Raw genomic sequence first — 15,587 nt, forward strand, 5'->3', positions numbered from 1 at the left:
TTGATGAGTGTGACTGCTCAAGAGGAATCCAGTTTTTCTTCTCTTGAATCCCTCCTCTCGATTGTAACTTACAATAACATCTTCCTATCACTTCATATTGGATATAAGTTTCATATTATTAAGAAACTAATGGGGTGCCTGGGTGGCTTAGTCGGTTGAGCGTCCGACTTTCGCTTAGGTCATGATCTCGCAGTTCGTGGGTCATGATCTCGCAGTTCTGTGCTGACTGCCAGCTCAGAGCCTGGAGCCTGTTTCAGAGTCTGTGACTCCTTCTCTCTCTGAACCTCCCTTGCTCACGCTGTCTCTCTCTATCTCTCTTAGAAATAAATAAAACATTAAAAAAATTTTAAAAAAAAAGAAACTAATAACCTCCATACATATTTCTTGACTAACTTCTAGCTGAGAGGTCTTCTTCTAGGTGCAAATGTGGTCAGCAAACAACTCTTGCGTTCTCTCATATTCCCTAATTTACCCCTTAGGATTACCTAGTTTCTATCCTGCCAATTCTACTTGGAAAATGGTGAGATGGCAAAATTGGAGGCAGGGCAAACTGTGAGTGAGGTATAGGAAAAAAGATTTTCTGTTATTCCCTTTCATCTTTGTTCTTCAACCCCCCCCCACTCCCAATATAGGAAATATACTCCAGATGTGTGATACCCTCTGAAATAACCATGTAATAGTTTTGTTCTTTTTATTAAAAAAATGACAAACTGTGGTTATTTTTTATTTGCTCTTAGGTAGATACATAAGATATGTATATTATTTTCCCAGAGATAGATTACATTGAAAATGGATAAAATATTACATCAACCTGTTTTCTTGTTCAAAACTTCTCTTTTTGAAGATCATCCAGACATTGCAGGTTTCCCTGTTTGTTTTCTCTCAGAAGATACTGAGTACTTTTCCTTCAGTGTCTTGAAAGAAGTAAGAAAGTTATAACTCAATGTTAAAATTAAATCTGTCTCAAATGAGGGAAGAGAACTAAGTTTGTATATTACCAACAGCTGAAATTTTTAGCCAAAGGCAGATAATATAAATGGTCAAAAATCCTCCTTCTTGCAAAAGTTCAGAGAACAGGCACTCAGTCTTTGGCTATGGGTAGAGAAGGGGCTTCACAGGCATACTGGCTATGCAGCCACACGGCTCTCAGTTTAATGCTCTCTTGTAAACATTTTGAAATTCTTAATAATTTATGAACAAGTAAGCTTGTATTTTTATTTTGTACCAGGCCCTGCAAATTCTGTAGCCAGCTGGCTGTGAGTTGTGATGGAAACTCATTTGCATCAGCCTGGGTTCTCAAATGCTTAGAAACCAAGATAATTCTACCAGCAAAGGACAAGAGTAGAAATGGTATCTTTAATAACTGAATACTAATGATACTGTTTCAGAAAGGGAATGAAGACACAAGAAGAAGTCCTGCCCAGTCTGTCTCCTGTTTCCTGAATTATATCCTCTTTACTATTGAAATAATCAGAATGGGGGCATCTGGGTGGCTCAGTTGGTTAAGGGTCCAACTTGGGCTCAGGTCATGATCTCACGGTTCATGGGTTAGAGCCCCGCATCGGGCTCTGTGCTGACAGCCAGCTCAGAGCCTGGAGCCTGTTTCAGATTCTGTGTCTCCCTCTCTCTCTGACCCTCCCCTGCTCGCGCGGTCTCTCTCAGAAGAAAAAAAAAAAAACACACAACAACAACAAAAACAAAAACAACATTAAAAAAGTAAAATAAAATAATCAGAATGAAGTCTGGCTTTTCATTTTAGTGGATTCTAAAACAACCTTTTCCTTGCTGGTCAGCTTTTCTCATTGAGTGCTTTCTTTTACTTTCTCTGAAAATAAGTACATTTCTAGGGGCCCCTGGATGGTTCAGTCAGTTAAGCATCTGACTTTGGCTCAGGTCATGATCTTACAGTTTGTGAGTGCAGCCCCATATCGGGCTGCATGCTGATGGTGCAGTGCCCGCTTGGGATTCTCTCTCTTTTCATCTTCTATGCCTCTCCCTGCATGCTCTCTCTTTCAAAAAATTTATAAATAAACTTTAAAAAAATAAGTGAATTTTCAGAAGAGGGGTCCACCTGATCCTTTTCCGGCTTGACACTGTGAGTATATACTCTTTAGGAGCTTGGGCGCCATAAACAGAATACTTTGGTTTAAATTCCCTTTGGAAATATATATTTTAAAACATTTAATGTTTATTTATTTTTGAGAGAGAGTGAGAAAGAGACAGAGCATGACTAGGGGAGGGGCAGATGGAAAGAGAGACATAGAATCCGAAGCAGGCTCTGAGCTCTGAGCTGTCAGCACAGAGCCTGTCGCAGGGCTCAAAGTCACAAGCCTTGAGTGAGATTATGACCTAACCTGAGCTGAAGTTGGATGCTCAACTGACTGAGTGACACAGGCGACCCTGGAAATATTATTTTAAACAGTGAGGCCTTGGGTAAGTTTCTTATGTAATCTCTTCCTGAGCTTTCTTATTAATAAAATGGAGACAATATGAGGCTACAGTACAGATCATACTTCTTGCGGTTGAGGATTCAAATGAGATAATACACGCTGACATTTCACAAGTTCTTGCCACATATTTAGTTATCAATACATTTAACAATCTTTGTCCCACCATTAAGTTCAGCCTTAATGTGAATAATTTCTATATGAAGTATGACACCAATAATTATTTTACTAAGGAACATTTTAATTTCTGATTTATAGCTAGGTTTATATGTGTTGTACTCTCCTTTTTCTATCTGAAGCGGTTTAAATAAATGACTTTTCATAATAATTATTTTATATAGACAAATCTTTTCCTGGTAGTTTCTATTTTTTAAGGTTCTACATTTTTCTTTTTCTTTTTCAAATAAAAGTGAAGCTGAAATATGAAAAAGTGTGCTTAATATTTTTGATATTCATAGCTTAAAACTAAATATAGTACTAGCTTCCATATATTAAATCAATCTACTAGTTACTTCTATGAATCATAAAATACCATTTCACAAATTTTACTTTAGATCACAAAGAACTGATAATATTTTCTTTGCAAAATGAGATTTACATCCACTTTTCTGAGCAAATGGATATGGAAAATAGTACAGGAGAGTGTGGTTGGCAGAGATTCATGGAAAGAAGCTATCCATTTTTTCTCAGAGCCCCAAAAGGGGAAATGTTAACAAGGAGCTATAAGGTAGCAGAGAAATCCTAATGAAGTTCATTTCCCACCAGTCAAAGAGATGAACATTTTAGGAGGCACAGCAATCGATCAGTAGGCTTATTAAATATTAACACATCTTTCTCACTTTCTTCATCAGAGTTTTTGCCAAGTAACTAAGAATTTGACTGCACCAAAGACTTGGATGCTTTCGAGGGCCAGGACAGGCTCAGCAGTCACAGGCAATATTATAACATACGATGCTTCATTTCAGAAATACAAGCCATGATGCTGGGATCATGCTCTTGAGTCTTAGCATCTCCTCTACCCCAGAGCCCCTGCCAACACACTCCTTCTTCAAAGGATCAGCCACTGTTAAGACTAAACACTTGTTGCAGGAGATGTATGTTGTTGACAGTGTCCAAAGACAGTCTTTGTGATAGTTGTTTTCAAGCTTCTTCTTGGACACTTGCATCACTCTGACTGAAATTGCAAAGTTACCCTGACTTGCCTCCTAGACATCTTAGGCAAGTAAAACACACAGCCTGGATCACAATTTTCTGATGCTTTTGAAAGCTGTGTCCCACTTGATTTTCAAATGCTTTGGGGGAGCATCAACTATTGTGATAATTTTGTTGTCAGAGTACAAATTCTAACTAAATCAATTTCTTAAGTACTCAGAAAAAGTTTCACCCTTGGGTTCTTAATTCTCTTAGATAAACCATAATTTGATATTAATTTAAATAATTCTGTACATTGCATCATTACATAACTGTGAGACATATAGTTGGAGACTGTTTTAAATAAACATGTCACAAAATATTTGGGGCTATAAATGTATAATTATTTAGAAAATATTGTTTGCTACTCCTGGTTGTGCTTTCAAAACGGTTTTTTTTAAGGAATTTTAGGAATGTAAATTCATGTTTAAATACTTTTTGTCAGTTACCATTTCTCAAAAGTCAAATCCAGACTTCTTCTGGGGAGGGTGTCACAATTGGGCCCCTTCTCCTTTGTATTGCCCCCCTACGACAATCAAAGTGGCATATTTAATAGCCTGAATTTATTTTTGTCATATTTAACCTCTGTTATTTTGCTTATTTTACTTCCCTTGCTTGTACTTCCCTTTCTTTTTTATGAAAGAAAGCTTCACCCATGCTCCTGCAGCATAATTGGGAGTCTAATATCTATAAGGCATTATGGTTGGTGATTTTACGTGGATTCACCAAATGAATCTCTGAAACAATGGTTTATTTTAAATATTAAGAGAACTGAAGATTGAATATATTAAATTTATTTCCAGAGGCACAGAGCCATGAAATGACAGAGACTAGATTTAAAACCTAAGTTCAGATTTTTAACTTTTATTCACAGTTGCCTTCAAGCCACCTTAAATTCCATCTCCTCTATAAACCCTTTCCTACTAAACCTCGAGTCATTTCCAAACTCTGAAACAAAATGGTCTATATGATTAGCTGCCAGCTGTGGTCATGTAACATTTCCTCATCCTATGACTGCCTCCTTCTCTATAGGTATGCTTCTTAAATGCAAGAGTTCTGTTTTGTTTTTGTTTTTTTTAACACCTGCAGTTTTATGTGAGGCTGATTTTTTAAAATATCTAAATAGAGATGAAACAGTAAATGGCATTGTTTCAAGTTGTAAAAATTTCGTCACTTCATTAAACCCTCTTCCGTTAAAATGCACGATATAGGAAGAATTTTGTTTTTATGTGAGGATACACAGGTACTGATAAATATATGCCTTTATCTAAGGGGCCAAAAAATGGGGCTTTCTTGATACTGAACCTTTGAGTATGTATAGCCATCAAATACAGCTGACAGCACCCATTTGGCTGTGTAGAGTGGCCCATGTGTACACAGGAACTACTGAAGGACTGGTCGAGAGTGTGAGGGTGGGCTGGGAGAGTGGATTGCACAGGAGAGAATGATAGTGGACCCTCAAGATCCCCTCGGTCCAGGCAGTAGTATATTATCAGGCAGATTGCCAGAAAGACCCAAAAAAGAATTGCTACTCATCTGTTCAAATGTGAAAACTAGGCCTCGACTCAGCCCTCAGGGCAACAGAGAAGGTTGGAGGCATCCTGGTGAGTCTTTAGAGCAAGGAGTATATTCAGACTCCAGCACTGGGTTTAACTCAGCCTCTTTTACCCTGTCTGGTAACTTCAGACAAAGTGTAATATAAAGACTAAACGAAATTAAACCAATCTCAGAAGTGTAATTTCACCAGGGGACCATACCTTCCTATTTGTTCCTCTTCATCCGTCTAGAAACAAGCATTGCTTAGAGTTTCACATTGTAATAGTTCTTGTTTGTTTTTGTAATGGACCCTGAAGAGAAACAAATGAAATATCCAAGAATATATTTCCCAGGGATGACTTTGAAAACTGGAAGAACTTAGTCCAATGAATGTTTTCAGAATGAATGAATGATTGCCTGTAACTAGCTAACAAATTAGCAGTAGAAATTCTGTATTTAATTCCTTGGAGGTCATGATAACTTTTGCAGGTCTTTTAAAATGAATTTAATTCATTTCAGAAATCTGCACCTTCCTGTCTGAAGCTCTAGTAATGAGAGATTCTGTAAATGGATGTTGGTGCCAGAGGAACCCCATCAACTCTAGGAATATGCAGATGATCTAAGTGAAAATCCTCCAGCTAATGAAAGGGATGGCTTCAAAAAATGAGCTACAGAGGCAGGCAAATGTGGCAAAACAGCTAGTATTAACCTCCACACAGCAGTGCTTGAGGAATAATAAGTTAAGGACATTAATGTTGGCATTTGTGTGGTTATGGCCTGGCACTACTTCTCAGGCCCAGACCTATATCTTGGTTGGGATAAATACCAAGTAAACGAGTTCAACTTATTTTAGAGATTCATTTAAAATATTTAAGTCTGCATTCCATCTGCAATTGGTATTAAACACATTTAATGCTGTCTGAGATCCATATGGTGAAAGCAACGCATCGGTTAAGAAGAAGTAACTGGGAAAAGGGTAGGTTTTGAGAAATGAGGAAATCATAACTGTGGCAGCTGTGATGTCAGGGAAAGTAAACAAGATGTGAGAAGACAGACCTGAGACAGAGTTCCAGATCCAACTGCCTCTAATTGGGAGCCTTTGGAAACTTTAACTTTTCTGAATTTGAGTTCATTTATTAAATTAGGAAAAAATGATAACAGCTAAGTCAGACTTTTTTTTGATGTGAGGAACTAATAGATAATATCTATGAAAGTCCTTTGTAGTGGTTAAAGTGCATGAAAGTATTAGTTATATGTTCCACATATTTATCATGAGAGACTGACACCAAAGTAGATGAACAAATATCTCCTTCCCTTGTCCACGACCTGCTTCTTTTTATTCGATGGCAAAATGACAATGATTTTATAGGCTGACAGGATTTACATTCTCTGCCCAAAGTGCCAATAATTACATTTTTAATTTATTGTGTTTTATGTCGAGCAGACCCCTCTTTTTATCCACTTGTGAAACAGAGAGCTCAATGGCAAATACCCTTAGTTGAGGTAACACATCATATGAATGGCATATAAAGCTAGAAGTGACTGACGGCAGATTAATTTCTGATCTCAGGTTTGACAGGAAGGAGTTAAAAAGTAAAACAAAACAAAACTTCAATATCTGAGGTGTAGGGTGGTAAGAAGACAACCAGTATAAAAGGACATTGAATGAAAGCTCCATAAAAATATGAAGACACTTTAAGCAGAGTTCACCCTGTGGTCAAACATTGTTAAAACCTCTTTGACAGATCAAAGAGAAAGTCTAGTTTCCTCAGTATCAAGGAGTTAAAAGAGTTGAGGAAACAAAAATGGAACCTCGAAATACTTTAGTCAAGGCAGGAAACAAGTGAACTAAATGGCTGGGAAACTCTTCCAGGTGGGAAAGTTTAAAGAAGCCACTTTTGAGTCTAGATGAGCAAAGGACAACACAGAAACTGAAGAGTAAACATAGCACAGTGAAGAGGGAAACTTTTACCACTGAGTGATGCTGGTGTCAAGAGTATGTTCAAGATTACCTTAAAGATCAAGGGTAGAGATTCTGTCTGGGCTAGTGGAGTCAGGAGAAAATCTCAGTGTGTGAGGGGAGAGATCAAAGTTAAAACCTCAAAGCTTCCCAGAAAACCACAGACAAACTAGCAGAGGTACGTTCCCAATGCACCCTGGTTGTGTGTCTCCAGAAACAACATAGTAAGTTGGGGGTATTACGTACATATTCATTAGAGAAAAAAAACCCACCATCCTGAATTATTATATTGTTTTCCAAAATAAGAGGGAAACAAAGCCATGGGCAGCTTCAGCATTTACTATATATAGGTATATTTTTCATACTCTGATTCAATTTGTACATACAATAGAGCAACTTCCACTTGTGATCAAACCTAAGCAAACTGGATTTTAGATTTCAGATGCAGAGAATTATTTTGAATATGTTTCCACTAAATATGTAGCAGCGAATATACGTATGGATAGAGAGATCATATGTTCAACCCTTTAACACTAAATGCACAGAAATGCAGAGTTGTTTTTACACCGTGGAATTTATAATCTGACTTCCTTTTCTCATGCATGAGCACATTTCTAATGTATTTTATGGAGATACTTTTGGGGGGGTATTTTGTTAAATTTTTAAATCTCACTTCTTCCACTGTTGCAGAGAAAACTCAAAATGCTAATGTTTGAGTCCTTCATGGACATTAGAGGACAGCCTAATATTCTAACACTAATATTAAAAATAACAGAGTTCCTGGCTGACTCAGTCAGTAAAGGATGCAACTCTTGATCTCGGGGTTGTGGATTCGAGCCCCCATTGGGTTTATTTAAAAAAATAAAATCTTAATACCTCATGAGCATGAAAATTCTGTCACATATGAAGGCACCAAGGATGGTAGTAAAACACTGAATGGTACTTAATATTCTAGTCCTAACACACTTCTGTCAGTACTGAGATCATGTTTCATGTGACTTGCAAAACATAATAGAACATATAATTATTTATTCAAATAAAATCACATATTTCCAGTATAATGCACTTCTTGTCTGGCTCCAAGATTGTTTTCTGGGCATTTTTCTCCCACATGATTTCTTTGGAGTTTTCACCTGATTTGATCTCTAAATCAGAGCTTCCAACTGACTTAATCTCTGCTATGCTTGCGCTATTGACAACCCTGTACTACTGGAAAGACTACTGGAAGCTGCTCTCCTTTATGGCCTTTTGCCTACAGAGAACTCCCAAAATCTAATACTTCTCTGGTTATTCCTATTAATTAATCCTGACTGATGATCCTCTTTCTCTAATGATCCTTTAACTCCTGGTTAAACAGTTGCACTGTCAGTGCAGAACCAGATGTGGGGCTCAAACTCACAAACTGGGATCGTGACCTGAGCTGAAACCAAGAGTAAGATGCTTAACCAACTGAGCCACCCAGGAAGCCTTTAAAACTTGATATCCTAACCCTGGCCATTCTTGTATATTCAAAAATTAAACTTTCAGCTATCTGTGAGACCTCTCTCTGGTGACTAGATTCAGTATGTCAAAACATAAATCAATAAATTAAACACAAACTTGTTCACTTCTGCAGTTTATGACATTTTTCTTAAAAGCCGTCACCATTCACACAGTATTCCAATCTAAAAAGAAACAAAAAACAACAAACAAAACAAAACAAAACAGCAACAGCAAGAGCAAAAAGCTAACTACCCAACCAACCGACCGACTGACCGACCAAAACCAACAAAAGACGTTTAATCGTAGACTTCCATTCTCCTCACCCCTCATTTCAAACTTCAAATGAGTATCAGAGCTTTTCATTCTAGTCCAAAATTATTTCTGGAATTTGTCTTCTCTGTCCCATTTCAAGGTACCTGTCAGGCAAATCTTTCACCTGCCTTCAGTGTTTTACCTACACCATCGCAAACGGTCTCCCACCTAATTTTAAACAAGTATCTTTCTGTACTGTGGGTAAGATTATCATCCTCAACTTACACGTTTGAACCACGTAATCTCTCTATTAAAGACCTATCACTGATTTGGTACGCCCATAAGATAGAGTCAAAAGACTAATGCATATCAAGCAAAGCCCTCTAAAATCCAGCTTTTCCCAGGTCTCTGACTCTATATCCTTCCTTCACTTCGCTATAACTAGTAGCCTGCACACCCACTGACCTTCTTACACTCCTTTTCTTATCACTCATTCACTGCAGTGTGTTTTTACATATAGGTCTATTTGTCCCAAATTCTCTTTCTGTCTCCAAACTGGTAAACCACTGTTTACCCTTGCAGTTGTCCACTTAGTGGAGTCATATCTGACTCCCAAAGAGAGTTGGTGGTATTCTTTTCCATCTTCCTACATCACCATTACTTTTTCCCTTGAATCATTTTACTCACAGCAGTACCATGATTCATTCACTATTGTCTCTACCTATTTGAAAGGTATATTATAGTCAGCTTTGCACACTCCATGGCTAAGCATTGGATGGTTCTTCTGAAGTTGCATGTATAAGTTTCTAAGCTGGGATCTGACCCCAGGTTTCCTGATCCTATATCCAGACCCATTCCTATTAAAATGGGTTGCCACCCCTGTTCAAGATTACTTTTTCCTTTTTGGCTGTACTGTTAATTACCCAGCACTTTGTTCTCTGGCTGTGCTTGCTCCTTCATCAAAACAAATTTGACTTTCAATTCACCTGAATTGTGCTCAGTGACTTCACTGCAATGGCAATACTTTCGAAAAGGTAAGGATGTCACGGTAACTTAAATCATTCTTCTGAAGCAGGGACCAGCATATATCTCACACCAAGTATTTGTGGTTAAGATGTATGTGTATAGGTATTTTACACATTTTATTTATTCATATAATGGGTCATTTTGACCACTTTGCTGAGGCACAAACACTGCTAGTAGACACTTTCTTCCCCTACATAGGTATCTTCACCTGTGACACGTGGCTGTAACTGGGTAATGTTAGGATTGTTAGCTGTTGGAGAAGGGGAACATAGGGAAAAGTGATAGAAATGAAGATGAAGGGGAGAATGTCATCATGTTTATGCTTTATCTGGCCTTTTTGCCTCAGTCTGAGTCGTACTGGAAAGATGATAGAACGAGGTGTCTCTGTTGTTAGTTTTGTTTGTTTTTTAAGTGTAGATTCAATTATGTTTGTTTTATTTTTCAGGTATGAATTCCATAATACCCATCGAATGTTATACGATATAAAGTTCTGAAAATATTTAAGTAAAATTGAGCATATTATACATTATCGTTACTAAAAAGATTTGAGACAGGTTTTAGCCATATATATGTGTACATATATATAGGAAGAATACCTATATTATATAAATACATAACGTATAATATACAACATATAACATAATAGTGTATGTATTCCTTTGGGATTTAAAATATGTATGTATTTTATAATTTTAATCAAATTAATATTTAAAAGTACATGTGTTATGTGTAAAAAGATATGTGTAGATACGTTGAAAGGATTTTCATCTTTTACCAATACCATGTTTTCTTTCTTTCTAAAAGGCAGTCTTTGAATCAAAGGTGTGTGTAACACAAATGATTTCTTTAAACCCTCAGTTTTAAGTTCCTCATCTTTAAAATGAGGGAGTGGGAACATAAGATCTAAATATCAAGTTTTGAAATGTTATTACTCTAAGGAAGCCCTCAACAACTGCTAAGACAATGTGAAAAAACAAGCAAACATACCTTTGTCCTTTAGAAACGTCTGGGACATTTGAGGAATCCAGTGAGGATTGCACGTCTTGCTAATTTTCGATTACAAGAAGTGCAAATGCTCTTAGAGAAGTTTTGGCATGCCATACAGTACATTTCTTTTACCAACTTTGACTGCCCAGTGAAGTCTAGACTCTCAAATTCTTCAACATTCATATTCACTGCCTAAGGAAAAACGCATGGGTAGAACAGGGAATGAGAATATGGCATTTAATTATTAAATCAATACATGTGCCTGACTCGCAGAAGCTAGGTGCAATTTAAATCTGGTTAAAGGAAGCCAATCATCCATTTTCTGCAGATTTGGAAGCGTGCCGTCTTGCCTTTTGCATTTGAAGGCTTTTGCAGGGTACAACAGTTTAGTGTATAACTAATTAACGAACTAGAAATGAAAACATTTCATTTGCGTCGGGCACACTCTTTGACCTTTTTCTTTTGAACTTTTCAAAAGTATTGTTGTATGACAGACATTTTCTTTTTACGTGGTTACATACTGATCTTATAGATTTTACAAACTCCTGCAGGATGGGAGAAAAATGTTAGTGGTTTTTCCTGATCTTCAATGTGCAAAACACCTGTGTTTCTTCTTTATTTTATCTTAAAATCTGAAAATTCTGTGATGAGTTTTGTTTTATTTTTTTATTTTTTTGCCACCAGCAACAGTTTTAGTGAAAGATGTTATTTTACGGTAACAGTAAATTTATGCAAGGTATGATGCTGTGTATTATATACCCATTATCTCATCTAATATTCAAAGCAACCCTAGGAAGTATGTATTATTAAGGTAGCCATTTTGCAGATATGCAGAGATTATCAAAAGAATATTCCAAGTTCTCATATACTATAAATACTGTTGCTGGACAATACAAAGTTGGACATGAATGTTCACACACCACCATTCATTATAGCTAAACTTGTACTGACCGCAAAGCTCACTCTCAGAATCATCAAGCTCAGGGCTTGCTGCGTATCCATAAATCCATATTTGGGTCTTTTCTAATGCATGCTTAGATGGATAGAGAACCTAGTTTTCAATTGTAGCTGCAGAGGATGGAAGAATACTCAACACTGCATTAAAGCCGGTTCAAGAGAACTATCCTTAGCCAAATTTCCAGCAGATTTTGTTTTCTCTAAATGCCAGAATCACTCTTTACATACGTCCCACAGAATGTTTCTGCTGGTTTTCCTTTCCTGTCTGTGGTTTCACTAGTGAGGGGTGTGCAAGCATCCTGCCACTGTGATTGAAACTCTCACTCTCTGTGTGCTCTATGTGTGTGGTTCTCCCAAACCTTCACAAAAGACTACAGAAAAAGGAATACAGAACAAGAGGGTACTTCTTTTTGGCTTTGACAAGAGTCCACTCCTTACCTTCATGATAGGCAAAATTGAGTTGACTTCCCAGGTAGGAGAGTAGCATTGCCGATAGTGTTCATACAGTTTTTATTTCCCTATGAGTTGACCAGAAACTGTTCTGTGATATGGGCAAATTTTATCTCAAAGCACATATTTGCTAAGGAATGAAGGATGCATATATCATTAAGAAGGCATCTTTCTCTTTAAGGTAAATGAATGTAGAGAGTTTGACTTAATGCAATACAGACAATAGAATGCACTTATATTCTGAGTGGCTTTCTCGAAGAATTCCCAGGAGCTTTGCAAAAATTAAAAATTCTTAACAGCAACATCAAACATCAGTTACTTTGGTTTAGATTTTAAAAAGAAATTGATTTAACATTTTAGATCTCCAGTGGGGATTGCCTCTGTATTCAGGAAAGCTGCCGTTAGAGGCAGATATGCCATATGACCAGCAGCTGCTGATGTAGGCAAAGCCTTTTATAGTTTCCAGGAAATCACAAAGATGCTTCCATAACAACTGTAGGCATTGACCAAGACAATCTGTGAGAGTCGAAGATGGGATTTTAAATACACGGTTATTAGTACAAGGGGAAGTTTACACAAGTGTTCTGGTACTGTTCTTATCCATCCTTATCTTTGTAATTGCTACTATTTCCATAGAACCAGAATACCTTGAAGATGATGGGAAAAATGAGACAATATGCCCATAGCAAACTCAGCCTTGTGCTTACAATGTCAAGTATCACACCTGTCCTAATCAGCTCATTGATATGGAACCAGATAGAATAAAATATTGCAGAGGTCAGTTTCAGTATTCATAATCTCACAAAACTAACTATACTTGACAGTTTGAGTAGCTTTCGTGAATGCTAAAGCTTTTTTTTTCTTAGAAGGGCACAGAAAATAGAGGATATTCTCTACCTATCTCTTTGTAAAAATAACTTGATAAGAAATAAGAAAGGAGGAACTTAAGAAACCAGAATAGAAAGAGAAAAGATCAAATTAAAAAACCAATGAATACCAAAAAGCTTTTTATTCACATTTGGGTGAAACAAATTTCTCAAGTTATTAGGAAGAGAAAAGAAAAATTATATGAATAATTTTAGGTGTTGGAATTGAGGATATTGCTGTATAATTAAATAATATCTGTATACATCAATGTCTTTAATTCCAGTGTCATGCACACACATAGACACACATGTGCATGTGCGCACGCACACACACACACACACACACAAAGGAGAGGGAGAGAAAAGGCAGGTGAAACTTATAGTGGGTGGTGTAGGGAATGTTATTTTATTTAGCCCTAATAATTCATACAGCAACTAATTGAGTTGTAATTGCCTGAGAAGAATGACTTCAGTGTTTCATAGCATAAAGTCCAAGACCAAATAGATAAAGTAAGTGATTCACCAATGCTTGTTGAATAAAATGGATATAATAATTGTTACCTGAATCCCTGATAGTTGGTTATCTTTACCTTAAGATAAACATTTCTTGGGATAAAATAGTATTTTCAACAAACAGTACTGGGACAACTGGTATACTTACTTCACACTATATACAAAAAATAACTCAAATAGTTCAAAGACATGTATGTATGAGCCAAACTTATAAAACTCTTAAAATAAAACACAGGTATAATCATTCATTGACCTTGGATTTGGCAATGAATTCTTAGGTATGACACCAAAAGGACAAGTAAGACAAAAAAGATATAGATACATTGGACTTCATCAAAATTAAAATTGTGTGTCTTTAAAAAGGCACCATCAAGAGACTTAAAAGACAATCAACAGAATGGACAATTTTTATAAATATCATATCTGATAAGGTATCTAGCATACATAAAGGAGAATTGCAACTAAATAAAAAAAAGGCAACACAATATTTTAAAAGTGGAAAGTATCTGAATAGACATTTTTTCCAAAGAAGGTATGTAAATGTCCAAGAAAAATACATATAACGATGTTCATCATTAGCCATAAGGGAAAGCAAATTCAAATCACAGTAAGATACCACTTTATAATCATTAGGATGGCTAAAATATAAAAGATAAATAATAAATAGCGTTATCAAAGATGTGGAGAAATTCTAGTACTCATATACTGCTGGTGGAAATGTAAAATGGTGCAGCTGCCTCATGAAACAATCTAGAAGCTCCTCATAAAGTTAAGGATAGAGTTACCATATAATCCAGTAGTTCCACTCATAGGTACGTACACATGAGAATGAAAACATACATTCACACAAAAATGTATGAATGTTCATAGCACCTGTATTCATAATAGCCAAAAAAGTGGTGGAAACCGAAATGTCCATCAGCTGATGAATGGAGGTATACAATGTGCTCTCTTCATACAATGGAGTATTATTTGGAAATAAAATGGAATGAAGCATTGTTACATGTTGTAACATAAATGAATCTTAAAAAGTTTGTGGTAGGTGAAGCAAGCCATGACAAAGGCTATGTCTTGTATGGTTCTATATAGAAGAAATGTCCAGAATGTGCAAATCTAGCAAAAGAGAAATTGAATTGGTATTTGCCTGAAACTGAGGAGTAGAGAGTGGCTGCTAAAAGGTATGGGGGTTTCTTTTGAGGTGATTAAAATACACTATATTGTGTATGGTGATGTTGCAGAGCTCTGAATATACTAAAAGCCATTGAATTGCCCACTTTAAATGTATGGTATGTGAATTATATCTCAATTATACTGTTACAAAAATAAAACAATATAAGTAAGTATTGTAGATATTTCACTGACAGCTTGAATAGTCTCTGGTATAAGGAAAGCAAAACCAGATGCAAAGTATGAAAAGATTATCAAAAAGTATTATTCTGGAAATAGAAATGTCATTACTACTGAATTGTCTTAGAACAGGTTTGCACATTTATCAAAAATAAACATACTCTAACATGTTAATTAGTCCCTCCTCATTAGGCAGGATTATAATTTTAAAAAAGCAAAAACAAAACAAGAAGAAAGAAAAAAGAAAACAATTTGTACTGACATTAATTAACCTTACCTAGTGTTTCACAAATTTCTCATTAACCATCAATAGGCCTGCCCAAATTGTTCAGAGGCTCAAAAATATTTATTACCACCTGTTAAAAAGCAAATCAAATGGCATGGCCTTCTGGATGTAACATAGGAGTCAAATTAACATGCCATATACAATGTTTTGGAAAATATGGTGGAATTCAGGAATCAAAGAGCAAAACCAGTTATAAGAGGACATCCAAAAACATAAGCTGATATAAATCGGATGAAGCTATAGGAAATACAAAAGCAATACTTATAAAGGTTAGTTGTATAGTACCA

At 36.3% G+C, this 15,587-nt stretch overlaps 1 long non-coding RNA gene across 1 annotated transcript in view; it reads right to left on the reverse strand.

Annotated features, from left to right (window-relative positions):
• Positions 1-733: 733 nt before the first annotated feature.
• Positions 734-15,587, reverse strand: part of LOC144237449 (uncharacterized) — a 27,367-nt gene continuing 12,513 nt past the window's right edge. Inside the window, exons 2-3 of the long non-coding RNA XR_013336858.1 lie at positions 10,882-11,073; positions 734-914 (exon numbers count right to left, since the gene is read on the reverse strand). This is a non-coding gene — a long non-coding RNA (uncharacterized LOC144237449). The remainder of the gene's footprint in view (positions 915-10,881; positions 11,074-15,587) is intronic.

Source organism: Crocuta crocuta, unplaced genomic scaffold, assembly GCF_008692635.1.
Source record: "Crocuta crocuta isolate KB4526 unplaced genomic scaffold, BGI_CrCroc_1.0 scaffold125, whole genome shotgun sequence".
Taxonomy (NCBI): Eukaryota; Metazoa; Chordata; class Mammalia; order Carnivora; family Hyaenidae; genus Crocuta; species Crocuta crocuta.